Genomic DNA, 6,642 nt, shown 5'->3' with positions numbered 1-6,642 from the left:
ACTTCCCCCTTCTCTCACTCACACACACACACACACACACACACACACACACACACACACATATACTTTGAAAGGCTGCATGGAGTCAGGCCCAGCTTATTGTTAGTGAGTGTTTCAAGTGTTTCAAAAAGAGCATAATTTAACAAGTGCACTTCATACGAGCAATAAACAGCCCACCAACGTTTGTGATGTGAAGCATTGTAATTATGCAGCTCTTTTTAGAGTGTAATTTACCTCTTTGTAATAAAGATGGTAATTATATACAGTAGTCCTGACGAAGGGCTGTTCTGCACACTTTAATCAAAGCCAGAACAGTGTTACCTAATGGCACTGTTTCAGACAAGCCAGGTATGCTGTAACTGCAAAATGGTTCATAGATTTATTTAAAGAGTCGTATTAAGCATTTGGCCCTTACTAGTTTGAATTTTTAGGGTTTTTTTTAACAACATTTTACCCTGTCTCCATCCGCCATTGATCAGACAAACAGCTTGTCGCACCTCAAACTCACGCCATTGGTTGAGTGAGAGGCTGCCTTTCTGAATTGCTGAAACAGACAAAGCAATGTTTTGAAAGCAACAGAGAGTGTCTTTACTCTTCTGGAATCCAACCTACATATAATTTTGCACATTAAACTGGCATAGGAAAGGTGTTTTAACATCCTGATGAATGACAGACCATCTGCCCCTTCATCCTGTTGTGACTTGAGTTGGGGGGGGGTTTAGGAAGAGTGACACAATATCACTGCTCACCAGCCTACAACTGTCTGCCAGATTCACAGTCTGTCCAGGATATGAGCTCATTCTCTCTTTATCAACCAGTGGGACAGCTCAAATGCCTGTTTTATTGTTTTATACTGGCTTTATCACCATTGCAAAGAACACAGAGGCTTAATCTAAAAGTTTAGACATTCACTGCAAACAAAATAAGCAAAAATAATTTTAACACAGGAAGTGAGTGCTTTTGTAATTTAAGCCAGTGATATTTTTGGTTCCCGTGTCATTTATATTAACATATATGTAAATTATGTTTAGTGATTACTACACAGGTCTCAGGAATAGTTGATTCTGATTATACACAATTTTATTTTTTATTACGGTCTTTTTTTCCTCACAATTTTGTTATCATATTTTTTAAATTAATAATAACTCCATATATTTGAAGGAAGTCTCTAATGCTCACCAAGGCTGCATTTATTTGATAAAAAAATACAGCAGAACCAGTAATATTGTGAAAACTTCCCCCTTCTCTCACTCACACACACACACACACACACACACACACACACACACACACATATACTTTGAAAGGCTGCATGGAGTCAGGCCCAGCTTATTGTTAGTGAGTGTTTCAAGTGTTTCAAAAAGAGCATAATTTAACAAGTGCACTTCATACGAGCAATAAACAGCCCACCAACGTTTGTGATGTGAAGCATTGTAATTATGCAGCTCTTTTTAGAGTGTAATTTACCTCTTTGTAATAAAGATGGTAATTATATACAGTAGTCCTGACGAAGGGCTGTTCTGCACACTTTAATCAAAGCCAGAACAGTGTTACCTAATGGCACTGTTTCAGACAAGCCAGGTATGCTGTAACTGCAAAATGGTTCATAGATTTATTTAAAGAGTCGTATTAAGCATTTGGCCCTTACTAGTTTGAATTTTTAGGGTTTTTTTTAACAACATTTTACCCTGTCTCCATCCGCCATTGATCAGACAAACAGCTTGTCGCACCTCAAACTCACGCCATTGGTTGAGTGAGAGGCTGCCTTTCTGAATTGCTGAAACAGACAAAGCAATGTTTTGAAAGCAACAGAGAGTGTCTTTACTCTTCTGGAATCCAACCTACATATAATTTTGCACATTAAACTGGCATAGGAAAGGTGTTTTAACATCCTGATGAATGACAGACCATCTGCCCCTTCATCCTGTTGTGACTTGAGTTGGGGGGGGGTTTAGGAAGAGTGACACAATATCACTGCTCACCAGCCTACAACTGTCTGCCAGATTCACAGTCTGTCCAGGATATGAGCTCATTCTCTCTTTATCAACCAGTGGGACAGCTCAAATGCCTGTTTTATTGTTTTATACTGGCTTTATTACCATTGCAGAGAACTCAGAGGCTTAATCTAAAAGTTTAGACATTCACTGCAAACAAAATAAGCAAAAATAATTTTAACACAGGAAGTGAGTGCTTTTGTAATTTAAGCCAGTGATATTTTTGGTTCCCGTGTCATTTATATTAACATATATGTAAATTATGTTTAGTGATTACTACACAGGTCTCAGGAATAGTTGATTCTGATTATACACAATTTTATTTTTTATTACGGTCTTTTTTTCCTCACAATTTTGTTATCATATTTTTTAAATTAATAATAACTCCATATATTTGAAGGAAGTCTCTAATGCTCACCAAGGCTGCATTTATTTGATAAAAAAATACAGCAGAACCAGTAATATTGTGAAATAGTATTGCAATTTAATGTTTTAAAATATAATTTATTTCAGTGATGGCAAAGCTGAAATTCTAGCAGCATTACTCCAGTCTTCAGTGTCATATGATTCTTCAGAAATCATTCTAATATGCTGATTTGGTGGTCAAGAAACATTTATTATTATTATTATTATTATTAATGTTAAAAACAGTTGTGCTGCTTATGTTTTATTTATTTACTTTCAGGAAGCTTTCAGGAAACTCTGATTCAAACAAACAGATGAAAAGAAATTTCAGAAGAACAGCATATATTTGAAATATACATTTTTTTTAATAATGTAAAAGTAATTATGGTCATGTTTGATTAGTGGCATCCTTATTAAATAAAAGTATTAATTTAAATAATAAAAAGTCTGAATGATTCATAAATGGAGGACCACATTGGGCAGCAGTTAAATAAAGTGTGTTTTAAATTTTTCTGATACATTTTTGGGTTGTTTTTCAGGGGTGGTGTTGTGGTTTCACCACCGGATTTTGTGGTAAATACTTGGAGCCGTTCCTCAGTCTAAGCAGCGTGAGCTCCTGACCCAGACTCAGTGAGCTCATGCGAAGATGCACTGTTTCCCACATTGGGAAAGTCAAGTTCTTCTCTTTGTGTATGTTTGAGCATGTGTGCAGTCTGCTAGACATATGTTTACAGCTGTGACTTTGTGACTCATGATTACTAGGGCAATGTAAACAAATCATACAGTGGCTTATACGGTAAGACTCATTACCAGGACTTTTGTTCCATTACACTAGAGGTATCAGCCATTTCGCCTGCCTTTTTATTCTCATAGAGGCCTGAATGCTTGTGAATCTGGGCTGCTCTACTGGTCGTCTGCTTCAGTCCATCGAGCAGCTTTCTCTAGTGGTGTGATGTCTAATTGATCAAACTGCTCTAGCAAACTGTGATCACATTGTGTGCTAGAATCAGGATAAGTATGTGTGACTTGGTTTAAGTTATTGGTCCCGCAGTGAGGTGGTCTCTGTTCCACTGTGCTTTGTGTAAACTGACTGTTGGTTCAACACATAGCCTACCGTGGCTTTCACCAGGAAGTCTCATCTGGCAGGTTATGCCACCAATTCCTGTCCTGCAGACTTTTCCATGATATAAAAGAGGCTGATCCAGCCTTAAGTGCCAGTGGTGTGATGGGATTTTGTAGCGGCCGTTGGCCTGTAAAGTGATTGGCTGGATTTTAAATAGAGGACATAGTGAAGATTTTTTTTATTGCTCTGAGGTTGTTCTTTCATAGCTTTCATGGCAAATCTGAGAACAATATGAAACATTTTTGAGATCTCTTCTAAAACTCTGGTGGAGACAGATATTGCTAGATTTTTTTTCTCAAATAAAAAAATCTGACAAACAAGAGGTATTAGCCTCCATTTGCTCTCAATTTGATTTCATTATGAAAACCCTGATTTCATTACAAAAAGTATTTTGATACTTAGATTACTATGGGCAACCAAAAACGTGTTTGATTTTGAGCACCCACTGATAGACAGGAAACCGCTCCATGCTGACTCGACAGGAAACTTCACCACTGGATTACTCTTCTGTTCTGTTTCAGGGTGGGGATGAGCAGAAACAAAAGAGTTATCATTGTGTTCATATCTGCTCTGACTGATGGAGCGTTTCATTAGTCTGTGGGGATGGTAAATGGGGATGGAATGGTTGCGTGGCTCTTTTCTGAATAGGCTGCCTTTGTTCATTCTCTGTGGCTTTTAGTTAAGGTAAAGTCAAGCAGAAACTGTGCACCTGGCCTGTCAGTCTGTTCTGGTGGTAACAGGTAAAGTCAAGCAGAAACTGTGCACCTGGCCTGTCAGTCTGTTCTGGTGGTAACTGGTCCATCCAGTGTAATCAAAAGCAGCAGTGCAGAGACAGACCTGTCCAGACAGTGCAGTGGCCACCTGTGTCTGCCAGCCTCATACCTGCAGCACTGATGAATAACCGATCTCCCCTCAGGCATTTAATACTTGCTTGTTTTCTCTGTATGCATTCCTCCAACCCCAATACTTTCTCCACTACTGCTACACACTGCTATAGATACTTTTAGCCCCGTTGCTCAGAAACACACTCCTGTTGATACTAGCAGTCTTGCTACTTCAAATACAAAATTTATTTTGATACTTTCAACCCTGTTACTCACAAATGCACAAACACATCTCCACACTGATACTTTTAATCTTGTTACTTAAAAATACACAGTTGCTGTTGATATTTTCAACTCTGTTACTCAGAAAACACAGTCAATATTGATATTTTCAAATATCAATCAGATATGTTATTCACAAATACACAATCACACTTTTGTTGGTACCTGCAATCTTGTTACTTCAGATACACGATTTCTATTGATTCTTTCAACCCTGTTACTCACAAATGCACAAACACACTCCTACTGATACGTTTGATCTTGTTACTTAAAAATAGACAATTGCTGTTGATATTTTCAATTCTGTTACTCAAAATACACACACACAACCCATATTGATACATTCAACCCTGTTATTCACAAATACACAAACTCTTGTTGATACCTGCAATCTTGTTACAAAACACACAATTTCTATTATGTTACTCAAAAATACACAAACAGTCCTGTTTATACATTCAGTCCTGTTACTTAAAATGTACATTTTGTAACTCATTTTGATATGGTTAAGCCTCTTACTCAACAGTACACACACATTCCTATTGGCACTGTCAACCCTGTTATTCTCTCTCACACACACACACACACACACACACACAAAATGTCCCCACAAGGTCAAAATTACAGATATTACTGTCCTTGTGGAGGACTTGGTCCGCATAACACCATAATGCAGGACCACACACACACACACACACACACATTGATGCTTTCAATGTCTTGAGGACATACCTACGAATACCTGGGAGATTTGGTCAGCTTTAGCTAACTTCTGGGAACATTTCCCCCCAAAGAATAGCTAAGTAATGACGCACACACTAGTACTGATACTTTCAACCATGTTACTTATAAATACACACACGCATTCTAAATGGGGGGATGCCTTATTATACTTATAGTATATTAGTCTTATAGTATTAGACTAGCTGATTGCAACACTTTTTTTTTTAATTTAGATTCTGACAGATTTAGACTTCTGACAATTTTGAGCCAAGAGTTTAGCTAAGTAAACTCACTCACTCACACACTCACACACTCACACAAACAAATATATTTTTTCTAAACTTTTCCTGTTGTTTCTAAATATATTTGAAAATACACACAAATCACTGACTAAATCTCTTATTTTTAATGACATTATCTGTGCTTCTAGCAGGCTGAGATCTGTAAATAGCCACAACTGACACAGTGCCAGGGACAACTATCCATACAGGCATTGAGGTCTACATAGACATGATAAGATCCAGGATCAGGAGGGGCTGAAACCCGAGTGTATCACAATATTGATCACAGCACAAGCTGAGGGACTTTGCCGTACACACACTGTGACAGGAAGCGCTAGCTGCCCTCACTGCTGCTTCCTTATTTTGAGGTCAATTAACCATCCCGAAGTTGACTGTGTGTGCGGGAAATCAGAGGAGGGGTAGGAAGTGAATAGATCAAGTAGAAAACGTCACATTGTACCATCTGGACTAAAAATGAGCTAAAGCTTTGCATGATGGAAGTCCAAGATGTGACTCTCTTCTGTGACTCAAGAATAGATTTGTGTGGAGATCATCTCTCCACATAAAAAGTGATCTTTCATCAGTAAACCAGAGAGGATGAAGTCATACCCACAGCAGGCATTCTTAGACACGTCCCGGAATCTGTCGTCTTCACTTCATCCATTCATATAAGCCTGATGCAAGAATCATGCCTTTGATATGACAGGACTGTAATTGTGATTAAATGCTGAGAAAATCACACACGCGCCTCCAGTTATTGGCACTGGTCGTGATGTGGTGTTTGGATAAACATTTGCAATAGTGCTTCATTTTCTTTGAGCTTGTCTGCTAAGATTTTCTGCTTTCAAGGATACTTCCTGAAAGAGTGGGCAAGAGCTGTTTGCTCACCGCAGAGTAAAATAGGCTCCTTAAATTTCAATAAAGAAAAGTACACAAGGTATTATAAAGTGCACAGTGGTCCTAGAGAGGAAGAGTTGTCTTAGACATTTGTATTCCCTTCTTTTATATAT

At 38.1% G+C, this 6,642-nt stretch overlaps 1 protein-coding gene across 1 annotated transcript in view; it reads left to right on the top strand.

Annotated features, from left to right (window-relative positions):
• The window catches only part of LOC107686850 (protein-methionine sulfoxide oxidase MICAL2-like), a 53,583-nt gene that overhangs the window by 2,910 nt on the left and 44,031 nt on the right, over positions 1-6,642 (top strand). The gene's annotated exons all lie outside the window — the stretch shown is intronic.

This window comes from Sinocyclocheilus anshuiensis, unplaced genomic scaffold (genome assembly GCF_001515605.1).
Source record: "Sinocyclocheilus anshuiensis isolate Anshui unplaced genomic scaffold, SAMN03320099.WGS_v1.1 scaffold773, whole genome shotgun sequence".
NCBI lineage: Eukaryota > Metazoa > Chordata > Actinopteri > Cypriniformes > Cyprinidae > Sinocyclocheilus > Sinocyclocheilus anshuiensis.
This window is presented reverse-complemented; position numbering and strand designations above follow the sequence as displayed.